Source organism: Lepisosteus oculatus, chromosome 10 (assembly GCF_040954835.1).
Source record: "Lepisosteus oculatus isolate fLepOcu1 chromosome 10, fLepOcu1.hap2, whole genome shotgun sequence".
NCBI lineage: Eukaryota > Metazoa > Chordata > Actinopteri > Semionotiformes > Lepisosteidae > Lepisosteus > Lepisosteus oculatus.
The window spans coordinates 37727019-37746008 of record NC_090705.1 but is presented as its reverse complement, the minus strand read 5'-3'; positions in this window follow the sequence as shown (position 1 = coordinate 37746008).

The window sequence follows — 18990 nt, the reverse complement described above, 5'->3', positions numbered from 1 at the left end:
AAGTTATGAACCTAGCAGACAAAGCTTCATATCAGGAGTGGCAATAATCAGCATAAATTATGGCCAAATACACAACAAAGAGCTGTGCTTTCTTGGATAATGATACTGTCAGCACAAACTGATGCAGGATCAGCATGTGCTTGAATGTACTCAAAATATGTTAAAATAATTGTCCTTTCTCTTTAGTCATTATCCTTTATAATTTCTGTTATTTTCATTGGATGAAATGCCAGTTTTCTACTAGAAGTCAGAAAAGTATCCAGAGCTTAAAATGCGTGGAAAACACCAGTCTTAAAAAACATTTACTAATAGGTCATTAGATTACAGCACCTTGTCAGTCTCACCATAGAGCTGTTTAAAGACCTTGTCTCTTGCCATGCAGTTTTCAGCTTCTGAGATAAGAGAACTACACATGAGCATGTATAACAGGATCAACCATTTTTTTTCCAAGAAGAGACTTAGAATGTAGACTTAAATGTTTCTGACACGATGTAAGATAATTTCAGTATTCATCAAATTTGTTTCTAAAGGATTCTTCCAAGTGAAAGGGCAAGCTACAAGATTTAAGAATTTGTTGTGTGGATTTTATTCATTATTCATTAGCCCATTGAAAGAGCGTTAAAAAACGATCTTTCAAAATGATATTTGTTCTGGTTATGTGTTTTTGCTTTTTTATTGCAAAACATTTAGCAATCAAATTTATAAAATGAAATAATTATAGATGCATTGATAGCCTAGTCTTTGAGGGGGCTGTATTGTAAGCGTCTCATGCATGCCTGAAGTCTTCTATCATTTGTAATAGGCACAAATTGGGTCATAAATAGTTAATTAACAGATATTGGTGATGGCTTTAAAATGCACTTTCTCACATGTGTATGGTATATGAGGGTACAGTAGCATCAGAAACTGAACTCATTTGTTCCTTAGGTACTTGTATTTGTTATATCATATCTGCTTATAAAGTCCGAGTTTTTTTGCTTTTCACAGATGGCTTGCGTTGACAGAAATCACACAGAAAGGAGGTCACTAAGATAATGAGTAGTCTACTACCTATAAGAAGTTCAAATCAGAAAACCATATTCAGCCAGGTGCTAAATGTTATGATGTTAACATTTTCTGTGTAGTATTAATTTTCCTGTTGTCTGCAGTAATTGATAGAATGTTCTATTTATTCAGTTCTATTTATTGCGCCTCTGTCCTTTAAATCTAAACAAGAGAAATTAATTTTAAACATGTAAATTAGTTCGATTTTAATTTTACCCATAATTTTCTTCAACAGCATCCAGTACGTATGCATCTAGAAAGACATGATGTTTGCCCCCTCATCAAGATAGTTGTGGTAAAAATCAAAATCACTTCAGTTTAACAACTTTATATGTTTTCATATTCATGCCTCAAGAACATGGTACACCATAACTTTGATAAGTACAATTCAAAAGCTGTAAAATGAAGGAGTCTGTAAAATGTGCTGTAAAGTACAAGATCCATCCAATTCATGAAAGTTCTACCTTTTAATAAAGAATCACAGTCACAGTGTCAAAAGCTGACAAAAAATGACCTTGAACTCTACTAATCATAGTAGGATGCTGTAGTAAGTAAACAAATTCCTGTCACTCAGTACAGAGAGAGATTCTGTTTTATGGGAAGTGAGAATCCTGTGAATGATTTAACCAATCAATTGCAGTTGCATGAATATAGCTTTCCATTGCTTTGGGGAATTCTCAACTTCAGACAGCAAGGGGCACAGTATTTAAACCAGCAGGTCTTAGGCTGTAAGTTTCATTGTGATTCATTTAGGGAAGGAGACTCTCAAGAACCCAAAACATTTACCAGTGCAGTTACAAATGTGGAATGTGTTTAACTTTCCAATCTGTAAATGTAGCCACTTCTTTAAAATAAACATTTCATTATTTCCTAACAAATGAGTCACTAGAAGAAGTGTAGTTGAAATATATTTAGGTTTTTCTTGTCCACAATTATATATTACACTAAACATATTAATACAACTTTTTTACAACCTGTTTTTGTACTTGAATGAACATATTTTACAATTCTAAAATGAAAATGGTATCTAGGAAATCACTGAAAATGCAACATGTGCAAAGCAATGTATAACTATCATACTATGAAATCATACTGCTCACAATATGTAAATATATCATGTTCATATTCCAAATGCACCTAATTAGATAAATAAACCATTTACTTTAAAAATACAACTATTAATATTTGAGTTATTCTTTACTATTGAATTTTTTTAACATTAAATTACTTGCAGTAATTTACAACACAAAATACACGTTTTCACTCTACAAAAATGTCATAAATCACACCATATATTAGATATTTTTTGTCCAAAAACCAAATCTTAAACAAAACATGCAAATACATACCTCTAAATTAAACTGATATTGTTAAAAATTATTACAGTATATTACTATCTCAGTCATATATTAACCTACAGCACAATCTTTATTCTGCATTCATTTTGCATACTGTATGTTCTCATCAATGGCAGGTAGTGTATTGTGTATCAATGTCTAGTAACACATCAGTTACTGATGCCAATTGGCTAATGCAATACAAAGGTCTTTTGGTTGGTGTTTTTTGTTAGGCACTGCTTCCATGCAAAATGAAAGAAATGAAAGACCTTAAAGGGACATAGAGTTGTGCATTTTAGCCACTGATTCTTCTAAGAACAGAATTCAAAGGTTCAAGTGATAGGATAACAGTATTCTCCTTTATTAAGGGAACTCAAAAATGATGAAGTAATCAGAAATCCAAAATAATCAACCATATACAAAATAATTGTCTCACAGTAATTCACATCAGAAACAAATCTCCAATGATTAGTTTTATACTGTACATGAATTCATTTCAGCTGTGGTAACCATCCTGTCTGGATTAGTTACTTAATTGTCCAGGACCATACATGGGGATGTATGTTTTGTTGTTTTGATGTTGATCTGAAAGTGGCAAATTATATTTTAATATCAGAAATCATGGATTTGATCTGACAATCCTGTTATTTTCTTTTATCGATTGCCCACAACACCTGACACCACTACAGATGCAGTATACTACAGATACAGTATCTATACTACTAATTAATTGACTAACAGTTAGATTTGATATTTAAAAAAAAACCTACATCTGGACAGAAAAAAAGTAATCAAAAAACTAAAATGAAGCCATACGTACATAATAAATAACCTCATATCAGGCAAGCCCGGCGAATTGTTTGTTGTAAAACTAGAGGTCATTGATGTATTTGTTTACTTGAACCAACATTTGTTATTCAAGTCTTTTATTCTAACATTTTTTTTATTTGCAGACAAACATAATTACTTTAAATGTTTTAAGACCAAATACAATGTAAACAGAGACTGAGGCAAATGACAGTACTATGCACTGACGTCCAAGAATGTGGTTTTCTTCATGGAAAAATAATGAGTTAAAGATGAAGTCTGGCCTCCAGTTTCTTTTGCATCTATGTGCAATCAGTTTTAGCCTGGGACTGTAATTCAAAGCGTTTAGAATCTTCTTTTTTCCATTCTTTTCATCTGAAAAGCCACATTGGCATTATTGTCATGAATGGTTGTAATGGCAGCTCTAGCGAGTATACAGAGATGAACGAATTTAATGACAACGCTTGAAAATTCCTGACATTACCACTGTTGTGCCCTTAATCCATCAGGTTGTAACGCATGTACTCTGCAAAATCTTTACCCTGACATGAACTAGACCTCTGCCCAGTGCACAAGATGTAAATAAAATTGAAAACGTCTTCAGAAAAGCCCTTCTTTTTATTTGAATAGGGTACACAGCATTTATATCATACAGTGCACAGACATTTTAAATAGCTGATTTAAAGAGCTGATAGTCTGTGCTAATTAGGAGGTGATAAAATTATCTGTGAAAATAAACATATACACTCATTTCATTTATCCACTACTCCTACATTAACTTTCCTTAAGGTACTGTGTACCTAGGTATGTCTGTGAAGAGAAAAGTCAGAATATCATTCACACCGATGTCAGATATCTGTGAATATTAACTCCACCCTTCCAAAGCTTGCAAGATAGGTAATGTCCAGTAGTGTTCTTCACTGTTATAGCAGCCTAAGGATGCAGAATGAGGTCAGAGGTGGATAACAGTATCCCAGTAGAGACTTTCTGAATGATGAGGATACTGCTTTCAAATTTCTATGTTGTGCTCCCAGAGGGAACGTCTGAGGTACAATCTAAATTGACCACTTTCCTGGTTATAAAACAATAAGCAAAGATGGAACAAAACTCAGTTATCGATATTCAAATTGAATATGTAATTTATGTGAACCCAGAATACACTCACCTGCTGTCAGGAACACCTTAGTCTCTAAGGCAAATATTCTGCAAATATTTTATTATGTTTAATTTATTTATATGCTTATTACTATTATATTATTGATATTTTATCATGGTTTTCATTTATGATCTTCATTTATCTGGCTGCATTACTTATATATGGACACTTTTATGGAGATAAAGACCTCTTTAGGCTCTTTTAGATTCCTTTTTCGCATATAAATTTAGAGATTAAAAATAGGGATTACACCATAATGTCTATGAATGCCATATGTTTAATTTTACCTAATTTTCCAATAACATTGTGATAGTCTTTTCTGGCACCCACCTTTCTTCTTTGTTCTTACTATATATCAGAAAATGATACCAAGGTATTATATACAGTACAGTATCATTATACCACAGCATCATCAATTCTTTGAAGAACAACCAGTTCTTCTACATTTTCTACACAAAAATGTCAGTTATCTCTTTTAAATGCCTCCTTTTATTGATTACTTACTAAGGTATTTTTAAGTTGTACAGGGTATGTATCTACATCTACAGAGACAACATGAACATTCTCTTTGTTGACCAAATTGTTCACATTCAAGTGTTTATTACGCCAATCAGGAGTTACCTGCCTGTGAGTCATATTATCTTCAAGAACAAGCTATATATAATTCTGAGCTGCTAAACTTTTGACCAGTAAAATATATTTAGATTGCATCAAGTATGATGACAACAGTCTAGTATAAGTCAAGTACAAGGTTACGACTTAATATGATTAAACACTTGATTCTTTTCAAGACAAATAAATATAAATCCTTATACATTTGTGGTTTGTGGTGCGTCTATTTATTTCTAAACACAGTATGTGCAATACAGCATTGTAAAATCTTGTCTTCAACTTTCTAATATTGATGATATAATTTTAGAAAATCTTCATGATCTTCGTTAATGTGGTTTCATGGATACACAAAGTAGCAAATATTTAGTTTAGGGACAAGGTTGAGGAGAATGTCAATATAAGGTATTTTTCTCTACTGCTGCACTTCTCAGGATTCAAAGCTACTGACAACTGTTGTCAGTTTGTTTCATTAAGCAACACTTCACACTTTGTAAAATATGATCATTTTGATTAGATTTTGTTTCATGTTTTTTTCCATTCGCGGGTCTTTTTTTGTTCAACTACGATCTCTAAATATTCTAGTCCTCTTTCTGTACATGCTGCACATACTTTCAGCCTTCCAGCTGTCAAATATGTCCATTATTATATTAAACTGAGCAGCAGATTTCTGTACTATTAGATTTAGGAAGTTGTGTTTCAGAATCAAGACAGTTTTATTATAAGCCTTAGTGATAAACTCGACTTTATGTTAAAGCACTTCGCAGTTGTGTCCCACAGAGGTCATTTTCAGGTTACTTTTGTGGTAAATCTGTAATTGTCAAATAGAAGGATATTAAATTCATTCTTTTAATCCTGGTACAAAAAAAGCAATGTGATCAACGAAGCAGTAATTTATATACATAAAGTATAAACTTTTTTGCTGTGGTCTCAATTTGGCAATGAAGATGCACATGTAATCATAAACAGATTTTTGCCAGCAGCACAAGATATACCACAATTTCATATTTTATGGTGGAATACTTTTGTTTTAATATGTTCTTTTACTAAAAAAAAATACTTCAAAGGAACATGCTCAGGCTAAACGTTCCTCCAAGATAAGAGCAGAAAATCAATTTACTTTGGAAACATTTGTTTTTAAAAATCCATAAACATCTTGATGGAATACATTAGGAAGAGTGCTTTCTGTACTTAATTTAACAAACAGAATTATGAATTTTGTACCAATTTGAAATATGTAGTTTCATGTTCTTTTTATATTTGCAGTGACATAAGTCTTTTGTTTAATATTTATACTATAACAGACTAATATTGAAAAGGTTTTGGTACAATGCCTATCAATTTCTAAAGTATGGAAAATATCAAAATTTGTTCCATGTGTATTTCTAGTCATCCATCCATTTTCAATAAACACTTAGACTAATAAAGGGGTGCACACATGTGTTTAAGATTTAATTTAGTTAGTTAAAGAAACCCAATTTTAACCTCTTCTACTACTGCTTTGCTGAAAACTGGGATTAAAATCCCTGATCAGTAGGTCTGTAGCACTACCATCCAGCATAATTCTTGTACGCTTGTATTTCATTGTATGATACCATTTATATAATACTGCAAACAAGAGTATTTTCTGTATTGGTTTCTAAAATGAAAAACGCCAGGAAATTATGAGGGTTCTGATGATACCTGTGCCTAACATTATAAAAGAACAAATGTAAGGCGTTCGTTGGCTGCATTGTTTGGGAGATGACAGTGGTGTCAGATGGACAATGCTGGAGTTACCGACTCAGCAAGAGGAAAGGGTAAAAGGGAAAAGACTTGTTGTTTGGGATGAAGGAAATGGGGACCAGTGGCAAGAACAGAATTATCTTTGACTGTCCCTAATAAAATGAGAGACTTAACCTTAAAAGTCGGCATTTAGTTTCTCCATATTCTGTACCACAGTAAAATAAAAGATTCTGAGGCAAAAAAATGGCTGTTTCTGGGGTATGATTTATTTGCAGCCGGAAAAAAAGTAATTTGGCTGAGGGGTAAACAAATGCCATATATTCACCACACCCAGATCAGACATATAATTTCTCTGTGCTGTAGATGCCAGCAATAGGACATTCATCATCGTCAACTTTGATCAGTCATGCATACGATTCATGACAGATTTCACGGGATGTACCCAAAATAAATATTTAAGTCAAACGAATACAGGAATTTGGATTGGAGAAAATAAAAATCTGATTCGGACATTGTAGGGCTTAAACTAAAACAAAAACATTTTTTTTCAAAAACATATTATTTACCAAATATGCCAATCTCTTTAGTTTATCACCCCCTGGTTCCAATATAAATATTGAAAAATTCCTTTGCAATACAATTAAAGCATCTTTTATTTAGTTTTCTGCACAAAATGAGGTTGCCTTACACTGTATATGGGAGAAAAAAAAATTCTAGAGATATAATTGAAAGAACACTTTTCCTAAATATCATTTTTGTCCTAGAACACTGCCATGACCTCAAAAAATATTTACGTTTTGCAGGAATCCTAACCCTAACCCTAGCTTTGGGTTTGCACCAGGTTAGGGTTAGAGTTAGAATTTCTTCAAAAAATTAATGCAATCTTCCACTCATTGGAGTGCAAAATGTACTTCACTGAGACAAAATAATCTTCTGAAATGGTTAAGCAAGCACTCCATACTAAAGAGAATGTATTAACAAGGATAAAATTCAGGTTTTGGACAAGTATTCTACTATTGGAAATGTTGTGTTGGATGGTGATCTCAATGAGCATGGTTTCAGGTTCAACTTGGGTAAGAGTCAGAAATACTCCAAATATTTGGGCTATATTTGTTAAAATGCATGTGCATTCCATGCCAAAGGCATGATTTTGAACTGTATTATCACTTTCTGTCAAACATTTGACTTTTGGACAATATAGGCAACATTCCCTTTTTGAGCAATGCAGGGCAAATAGCTATAAATGGGAGAAAAAAAAATTCCAGAGATATCACTGAAAGAACACTTTTCCTAAATATCATTTTTGTCCTAGAACACTGCCATGACCTCAAAAAATATTTACGTTTTGCAGGAATCCTAACCCTAACCCTAGCTTTGGGTTTGCACCAGGTTAGAGTTAGAGTTAGAATTTCTTCAAAAAATTAATGCAATCTTCCACTCATTGTAGTGCAAAATGTACGTCACTGAGACAAAATAATCTTCTGAAATGGTTAAGCAAGCACTCCATACTAAAGAGAATGTATTAACAAGGATAAAATTCAGGTTTTGGACAAGTATTCTACTATTGGAAATGTTGTGTTGGATGGTGATCTCAATGAGCATGGTTTCAGGTTCAACTTGGGTAAGAGTCAGAAATACTCCAAATATTTGGGCTATATTTGTTAAAATGCATGTGCATTCCATGCCAAAGGCATGATTTTGAACTGTATTATCACTTTCTGTCAAACATTTGACTTTTGGACAATATAGGCAACATTCCCTTTTTGAGCAATGCAGGGCAAATAGCTATAAATGGGAGAAAAAAAAATTCCAGAGATATCACTGAAAGAACACTTTTCCTTAATATCATTTCTGTCCTAGAACACTGCCATGACCTCAAAAAGTATCTACGTTTTGCAGGAATCCTAACCCTAACCCTAGCTTTGGGTTTGCACCAGGTTAGGGTTAGAGTTAGAATTTCTTCAAAAAATTAATGCAATCTTCCACTCATTGGAGTGCAAAATGTACTTCACTGAAACAAAATAATCTTCTGAAATGGTTAAGCAAGCACTCCATACTAAAGGGAATCTATTAACAAGGGTAAAATTTAGGTTTTGGACAAATATTCTACTATTGGAAATGTTGTGTTTGATGGTGACCTCAATGAGCATGGTTTCAGGTTCAACTGGGGTAAGAGTCACAAATGCCACTAAATTTGGGCTTTATTTGTTAATATCCATGTGCAGTCCATGCCAAACGCATGATTTTGAACTGTATTATCAATTTATGTCAAACTCTTGCCTTTAGGACAATATAAGCAACATTCCTTTTTTCACCAATTCAGGTCAAATAGGTATAAATGGGAGAAAAAAAATTCTAGAGATATAATTGAAAGAACACTTTTCCTAAATATCATTTTTGTCCTAGAACACTGCCATGACCTCAAAAAATATTTACGTTTTGCAGGAATCCTAACCCTAACCCTAGCTTTGGGTTTGCACCAGGTTAGGGTTAGGGTTAGAATTTCTTCAAAAAATTAATGCAATCTTCCACTCATTGGAGTGTAAAATGTACTTCACTGAGACAAAATAATCTTCTGAAATGGTTAAGCAAGCACTCCATACTAAAGAGAATGTATTAACAAGGATAAAATTCAGGTTTTGGACAAGTATTCTACTATTGGAAATGTTGTGTTGGATGGTGATCTCAATGAGCATGGTTTCAGGTTCAACTTGGGTAAGAGTCAGAAATACTCCAAATATTTGGGCTATATTTGTTAAAATGCATGTGCATTCCATGCCAAAGGCATGATTTTGAACTGTATTATCACTTTCTGTCAAACATTTGACTTTTGGACAATATAGGCAACATTCCCTTTTTGAGCAATGCAGGGCAAATAGCTATAAATGGGAGAAAAAAAAATTCCAGAGATATCACTGAAAGAACACTTTTCCTAAATATCATTTCTGTCCTAGAACACTGCCATGACCTCAAAAAGTATCTACGTTTTGCAGGAATCCTAACCCTAACCCTAGCTTTGGGTTTGCACCAGGTTAGGGTTAGGGTTAAGAATTTCTTTAAAAAATTAATGCAATCTTCCACTCATTGGAGTGCAAAATGTACTTCACTGAAACAAAATAATCTTCTGAAATGGTTAAGCAAGCACTCCATACTAAAGAGAATATATTAACACAGGTAAAATTCAGGTTTTGGATAAGTATTCTACTATTGGAAATGTTGTGTTGGATGGTGATCTCAATGAGAGTGGTTTCAGGTTCAGCTGGGGTAAGAGTCAGGAATACCCCAAATATTTGGGCTTTATTTGTTAATACGCATGTGCATTCAATGTTGAAGGCAATATTTTGAACTGTATTATCACTGTTTTTCAAACATTTGCCTTTAAGACACTTTAGAGTACATTCCCTTTTTTTAGCAATGCAGGGCAAATAGCTATACTGTAGTAATGCTTATTAACAAATCTACAAACATTTTCTTTGAACGAGCCTCCTGTACCAGGTACAGATTCTAATTAACAAAATGCCATAGTCCCTCCCTAACCCCCCTTCTTCATTGTACCTCATCAGTTAAAATCACTTTACAGATTTGTATGTGCTGCTTCTGTTGCTGAGGAAATTGTTTCATCAAAAGTATTCGCCTAGTTTACGTTCATTGAATGAAACATTAGACTGTCATAATGTGTTTGGAGACCGGAGAATGAGAATGAAGATTTTCTGGACAGCTCACACATGGCACTCCAGTTTCTGTAATTTAATTTCTTAAATCATGTCATAAAATGACCCTTTGCCATTCATGCCAGCTTAATCATTCAGGTCAGAACTCATGTTAATCATTTGAAATGTGTTACATTTATTTATTCTCGATCAAGTATTGCACTGCCATATTGTGGTCATGCATTAGTGTTCACTTTTTATGAAAAAGATGACCAGTGCCTGTTAAACATGAGCTTTGAAACCAAAACTTTGCAACAACATGCTTCAAAGTGATGATAGGTTAGGGTGCAATGGAAGGGTAGAGAGAGCACAGATTTTTGAAGCAGAGAGAAGGGAGTTCTGGAGATGGGAGTTTTTTAGCATGGAGTGTGTACTTTTGGAAGAGGAAGGTGGATATCGTAATATAAATGCAACAGCAAATCTAAATAACTAGCACAGTTAGTGGGAAAGATCAACCTGTATAGATTCCAGGACAGAATATAAATATTATTCATGCATATCAGAAACCAAATACATTGTCAAGAAATAATGTCATGATTAAAAAAGAAAAACACACAGCAGCTTCTCAATGAAATAAGAAACAATGACAATGTACTACTGCACTCCACTTTCTCCAATCAGGACAACCTACGCAAAAGAAGGGACCACAAATGTGAGCCTCTTTCCCCATATCCCATACTCTAGCCCCATACCATTGCTCTAATGATATGTACTGTAGTAGCACCAGCTACTACATATCAAAATTCCCCTAGTAAAATTTCCTAAACAAATCACTTCAATGCAACAATGAATAGCCATCAGAGAAGAAAAGGAAAAAAAAAACAGCCTCCAAAAACATTCAAGAGGTAGGTGCCAACATGGGTAAAAAAGGAAAAAAAGAAGTAATAATTCAATTAACATTAACTATTGTAATACAGAACCTCTGAGTTGATACCATTCTACAGTATGTAACAAAAGCAACTATCTGTGTGTACTGTCCATTTGAAAGATAAAAAGTTATCTTTATTTTTTCTCCATCAGAGATGGATCAAAACTGGTGATTCCCCCTGCCTCCTGTATCAGTGTAAACAGATAGCTAAAATGGGGGATTTTAAGTACAGTGAGGTGAATTAGGAAAGACTAGACACTTCCAGCTCCAACAAAAGCCCACATCTGCACGGCTGTTGCTGGTGTGCGTTTCTCAATCACAGCACACATTATACAGTGATTTTCTATGATAATGAGCATATTTTCCCACAGCTGTGTGCCGAGTGATACAAGTGTAGTGTACGCCTGGCAAATAGGAGCTTTAACAAAATGCTCAAAAACTTTCTTGCATATTCTCACAGAAAGTTCCTCCTGGAGTTACAATACTTAAAATAAACATTACATACCTTCTGCTGCATTTCATTTTGCTTTTAAATTGACAGCTTCTGCAATTTTCATAATGAGTGGCACGTTATTTGTATTATTTGCATTTGCTTAGACAAAATCCAACCAAACTTTTTGTGACTCTACACTGCACTACACTAACATAAAAAAATGTTATTTGCATGTACAATATCCATGTGGTCACTTAATGTTTTATGAAGAAAAAGTACTTCAAAAAATTATTTAACTTTATTAAATTTATTTTAACTATTTAATTTGGGTTAAACTGTGATATTTGTGCTGTTTACTATTTAAAATCTTCAGACACTCTTGTGCTGCAGATTTGCCCAGTAAGCTACAAAGAGCAGAGGTTCATAAAACCCTTCTTATATAGTACTTACTGTAATTTTAGGCTGGTCAGTTTGCAGCCCAAAGGTGTTTGCTCAACAGAGATCTGGGGCTTTTTAAAAAAAAGATTTTTCAAAGCCCTTTTATAAAAAAAACTATATAAAATGTCAAATACAGACATAACTTTGATAATATAAAGGACAAAATCTAAAACAAAAATTGAAAAAAAGATGATAATTTTAGCCTCTTTATATGCAGTGGTGTAATTCATATGAATTGGGTAAATCAACATTCTAAAGCAATAATAGCAAAGGCACCATCATTATGCTATTTTTTTTAAGCGATAGAAAGTTTGGGAGCACGAATTTTCACAGTGTGCAAACAGCCTACAGTATGTAATCTATTAGCTGCACAATGGGCAGTTTATCTATAGTAGAAGATATAAGGCCTGGATCTCCTTAAAGACAGCTTCTTTCTGCCCAATACTGTTGATCCATCACCAGTTAAAAGTCGAAGTTTCCTGTCCTATGAAGATTTATTTCCATCCATAAATGTACAGACATACTTAACTTTCCTTTTATTATACAGAATTTAGGTTGTACAGTACTTTCATTTTGCACATTTAGCAAACTGCATCTCCAAAACAAAACAAATACAAAATGTGTTTTTGTTTGGTGTAAGTATTGGCGTTAGACACAAAGCATTGATAATAAGAAGTGTTCAATGCATTTTGTGTTCCAGACCATTTAGCTTTTAAAACAAAACTAGCCATTAACTTGAAAGTTAACCACTTATCCTTCTTGTTCTCTACTTTTTCAGAATAGTAATATATTCAGTCAATACTTTAACTTATCTGAGATACACCTTCTCCAAGTACAATACAATATAAATAGAAAAAACAGCATTGATCCAAATTTGTAATTTATTCCAGATTCTTATTTATATTCTATAGTTATACAGTACCTATAATCAAAGATCTAAACTGTAATCTTTTTAACAGAATAATATTTGAAAACCCAATGGTCTCACTCCCTTTTTTAAGTATAAGGAATGATTTGCAGCTCCTATGCCATTCAGTTAAACCACTATAGGATTATAGATGACAATAAATGTGCGAAAGTCAAAATGAAAGGAGTACAGTATTCAGTGTTTAATTTCTTTGTTTTTTTAAGCTTTTTTGTCACTAAGCAATGTAGTTTCTGTACTTGAATAATTTGTACTTACATATATTTTTCAGGCCTTAAAGATGATATTGTTTTGTTAAGGTGATGTTTTACAAATAGCCACCTTACTTTTATTTCATTCTGTAAAATATTGCCAACATCATGGTATAATATTGCCAAAACAGAGACTACATAAATTTAACCAGATTTAACCAGTATGGAGAAAAACTGCATGCTCTAAAGTCTTACATAAACCGGCTGCAAAATACAGGTGGGGTAAATAGCTTGTGGTTCTGCAATGTGCATGGAAGCCAGGGCTCTTGTGTGTGAGAAACTAGGATTCTTGGTGGCCAAAACTGTCTTAAGGGGATCAGAGGATTTGGTACTGTATATAAAGTCATTTTTTGCTAGGCTTTATCAATGATAGCCCCAGCATGGTAAAAAGGAAACCCATGACCAACCAAGCTGGGATGCTTGGACTCTTTCCATTTTTGCAATTCGTGGGCAATGTTGAAGTTTGGCATGGGCCAGTTACTAAACATTTTAAACACAAAATCTCCTAATAAACTAATAGACAGTGATATTCTATATATACTGTATAAATATTTCCAGGTGTTATTGAACAGGTGACATTCATATATACTGTACATAACCCACTCCACATATTCAAAGAAAACAAATATAGATATAGTGAAAGAAAAATGGAGAAGCCATGATTGCACAAGTACTTAAATCCTTTTTTGGGGCAAACAGAAATTAAATTAGGTGTCCAAGTCACACCATAAGTTGATTCTTTGCAATAACAGAGGTTGAATAATTTCAGAATAAATACACCTGTCTCTGTAAGGACGGTAAATTCCAAGTAAAAATGCAACAATAAAGATTCAGTAGCTTTCAGACTTCAGGGATAGACAGAGTTGTATAAAAGCACAGAGCAGGCAAAGGGTTTAAAACCATTTCAAAGACCTTTAATATCTCCTTGAGCATGGTGACGATGATCATTAAAGTCATCTCACGATAGATGGCGATTTCATAAAGGGGGCTTCTATGGAATTGAAAAAAGAAAATATTAAATGCCTCAAATACTGCATAGGGTTTGCTACAAAGCACCTAAGTGATACAGTGAATGTGGTAAAAGGTTTTATAATCAGACTAGACAAAAAATTTGAACTTTTTGGTCTAAACTCATAGTGTTACATCTGATGTAAACCCAACATAATGTATCCCTCAGTCAGCACCATCCACACTGTCAAGCATAGTGGTGACAACTTTACTGCATATAGTTCTGCTTCTTATGAGAAAGGACTTGTAAGCTTTTTTGTGTAAGTCTTTAACTTCTCAAGACTGATAGCAACATAGATAGAGCAAAGCACTAGAAAACCTAAAACTGGGACATGCATTCAATGTTCAGCAGCACAATGATCTAAAGCACAAGCCCAGTGCTATAAAAGTGTGAGGCTAAGAATAAGAAAGGGGAATGTTCAGTGTCCCAGTCAAAATCCTCACTTAAACCCTAAAGTTCTCAATAGGATTTATGAGAATGGGCAAAAAGTTACATCAAGCTGCTACGCAAAGCTTTGTACAAGACTAACTTCTTAGCAACTTCACAAAATCATATAGGCTGTAATTGGTGCCAAACATGTTTCCACCAAACACTGAGTTCACAGGTCTAAATATTTACAGTACACAATATATTAAGTTTTTCTCTTTTATTTTTGCTGGCAGTTTCTTATAACATCTTACACTTAAAGGTCTTATTTGAATATTCAAGCTCTGAAAGACATTAAATAAAAAACAAATCTGTTATTTCAAAGAAGCAGCTTTTGCAAAGTGATGTATCTAGACTCTCTGAATGTTAATTAGTTTGCCAGGGTACTTGATTTTGTATTGAATGCAGTACCAAGCATAACTGGTAAAATGTAACAACAATAAAACACAAGGACAGGTTCACAATGTTTAATGAATGTTGTCAATACCAGTAAGAACTGACACTAAACCTAGACAGTGTCCCTGAACTGCAGGGAACACAAACCCCCATCCAGCTCCCTCCTGGGTACTAATATACCCTATGTTGATTCTGTGGTATGTGGAATCACCAACTAGACCAATCACATCAGTTCTTTCCCTCCAGTGGCATTCCAGTCCCACAAGGCACTAATCAGGTAATTGAGCCAGGTGTGACCACTTTTCACAGCCAGAAGAGAGTAAAAAGCCTTGGCTTTCTCCATCACATAGTGATTGTATTTAATAGTTTCACATTACATAGTGAAATATTTTTGTCCAATTGCTCTTAATGTTTCCATTGTACCTCTGTCGTATAACTTGTCCTTCTTTAGATCAGAAATCTTCAACCAATCCTTAATATAGGCCAGGAGGCCATTAAAAGCAGAAATTAATATCTGCCTTCATTCCAGTTGCTGTTTCATTAATTTGTGGTTTAAGTGCACTGAAGATAATTCTCTTTCTAATATTTATTTTAATATTAGAATATTGATATTCTACTTGAATAAATACTAACGTTTGTTAACAATGTGTTTGCTTTGTATTATTATTCCCAACAAATTCAAGCAACATCTTTAAGGTAAGTTGTTAAGTGATTCCATTCCTTAACGAGCAATTTTAAGTTCCCTATTGTCATTACTGCAGTATCTTGCTGTGTATGAAAACACAGTATCCAACTTGCTTTCTGATATGTTTGTTTATTTGACATAATTTACAAAACAGGATAAATTTTTTACGTTTGAATATGTTGAAAAAGAATAGGTTAGAATACCCCCTGTCTATAGTTATTTATGTTCCATACAGAAGATACTACACCATCCCATTTACAGTTACACCCAGATCACACAGTGTATGAGTCTATTTTATGGTTCAATCATTTCCTGCAGCAACCCACTACAATATCAAAGAAAGCTTTTTATTTAAACTTTATAACTCTATCATCTTTCGTGCCCCAACAACATGTAGAACTGTAATTATTATGACAGGGATTGTACATTGTGCAGTCCAGTTGGTCACTAAATGGCCATCATCAATACTACCACCAGCATCCAAATGATGTAGTGGTTCATTGTAGACGCCTGGGGTTGGAAAGATGTGGGTTAAAAGCAAAGCCAAGTTTGAGTCAGCCTTAGACCTAAGTCTAAAAGGAGATTTCTTGGTCAGACGAAATGACCACAGAGACTTCATCTACTTCAGGGTTTCTCTGTCTTTGCATGAAGACAGAAGTCTGCCAACAGAACAATGCTGGCTTAAATATGCTTATTAAGAGTACTGTAAAAGAAATTAGATGGGAACAGCAATGTTTGTGACATCTGCTTTCCTTGAAGCTACATGGTACTTTGTATGTGGTGAAATATTGTTTTGATGTGTGCAATGTCTTTCTTTTTAATTTGAATATAGTGTTTGATCTTTTAGAGTTAGTTCATTGTATTAGTCTTTTTTTACTTGACTGCAAAACATTGAGCTCTGATATTTTGGCTACTATAGCTCTAGAAATATTATGATTTACTGTTTAAAGCAATGCAGTTTTCATTTTCCAGAATTTAAGATACAACAGAAAGATAAGACAGCACCCAACTATAGTGATTCTGGATTAAAGACCCATAAATCCGTATAGATTAAATGGTGTTTGTCAAATAAAAACCTGGAATGCAAAAAAATCTAGGTTTTTGCCGTGCATCAAAATAGATGTACAGTATTATAGATCAGTCAACAGGAAGACATACAGTATCTGAGACTATTACATAAGATAATACCAGACAATAGACTGAGAATAAGAAACAAGTTAAAATCTTCACATATGGTAAATTATGAACTTTATAAGAGGAGAATAATAATCCAATTTAGTTTCCTCTTTCAAATCATTATTTTGGTAATCATTCAAGAACACTTTCCTTTCACTATAATAACTGTTACGTTTGCTCAACATTTTTTCCATTGTAAACAGATATATCATACAACTACAATTTCACAACAAAATTCATCATACATTTTGGTATCATCTGTGGGTTTAGCTGTCTTTTAAGTACTGTTTATGTATCATCTAAAAGATTCTATAAAAGTACAGTGAAAATATTTTAAATACTTATTTTAACACTGCACTCCATGTAAGTTGTTTTCACTTTAAGACATGTGGCTGTGTGTGGTTAGGTCATGCTGTGTGAGAGAAATAATACAATTAAATATAGAATATTTTATGAACATACAGTATGTCAATTTAATGTGCATAACATAACACCTTCATTAACACAGTGTAATAATAGTGCAATGCTGGTCTACCAATACCACTTTCAATGGTGACTTGTCTCCTCACCCAGTATGGAGAAGGCCAAACCATCCTTGATTTCTGAGATATGAAGGAATGGTTGAGATATAATTACACCAATATTCTTGAGACTTATTTTCTTTGTAGTTTATTATTTTTCTGTACATTTCTAATACTTTCTAACCTATAAGAACCACTAGTCACAAAAGAAATTAAGAAATGACAATCCATGCATGACTGTGGTGGCTCAATATGTTTTAGAGAAATATGCTCCACTGGACATATGGATGCAATAGCAACATGGAAAGCCATTCTCACTGATAAAATGAAGAAATGGACAACACTACCAGTCCCTTCCTTTGTACTGTGTAATTGATTCATCCTGGAAAGCATACAATTCAACTTCAATCGCCTTGAGTAGATTATTTTTCTCACTGATGCCCCTTCTGGAAGTGCTGCTGCACTGGTTTTCAATTGCAGCTTAATCGAGACACCCAGAGACAATGATACAGTATATCAAATAATACTGCCTACTACTGAGAAGAAATAACTCCTAAAGCTAATTGTGTGGATCAAAGAACAGAGGAGTTTGCTCAGATATGAATCAATGGAAGGAAGCCTAGAAACTTGTTTCAATTACTGTAATAAGGGATTTTCAAACTCTGTCAAGAGGCTTTCAAAAATGCCTCCACAGGGAAATTTTCTGTCTTCTTCTCTGGCTGGTGAAAGATAGTAGGCATGAAGATGTCAGCTGAATAGACAGCTTATGTTTGCTATCAATCAGATCAATCAAGTCTCGATGGAAACCAACAAGTTAGAAGTCGGCAGAGGCAGAACAAAAGGTTCAGCAAATAAGGAGCAATACTGTACTTTCAACCATCATCGTCAGAAAAAGAGATACATTGTGAAATCAAAGGTAATTCCCGAAGTGTGATGGAAAAAAAAAACAAGACATCAAAAATCCAATGATAAGGAATAGTTACCTTCTTTTCATTAGTGAGCGTCAAATGTTTTCTGTCTTCTGAAAGGGTGCAATTACAGTCTATTTGTTTTGATATATGTCAGAAGGACCAAAATGCTATGTGAACATTTTAACATTTTATCTCCCGGAGGGTTGAGAGGACCTTGATGTGACAACTCATCCCGATGACAGTGCTTTCCACAGAGATGGTTCTAGTGGATTTTTTTTCTGTTGACTATAGATATGAGCCAGTTTGACATTTTACAGATTTTACTAATATACTTGCATTGTGCAACAGTTCTACATATTACTTGCTGTTTCAGAGTTCATACACATTACACCTTAAAACTTTGTCAGCTATTTGTTGTTCTTACCCTAAACATCTGCTATGTCTTAGTTATTTATTTTAATTTGCAGCAAATTTGCATGTCGGCAAGTCCTGTAAGAAAGCAAATTTTAAATAAGTACATATATGAAAATAAAAAAGCACAACAGATATGACTATGTATTATT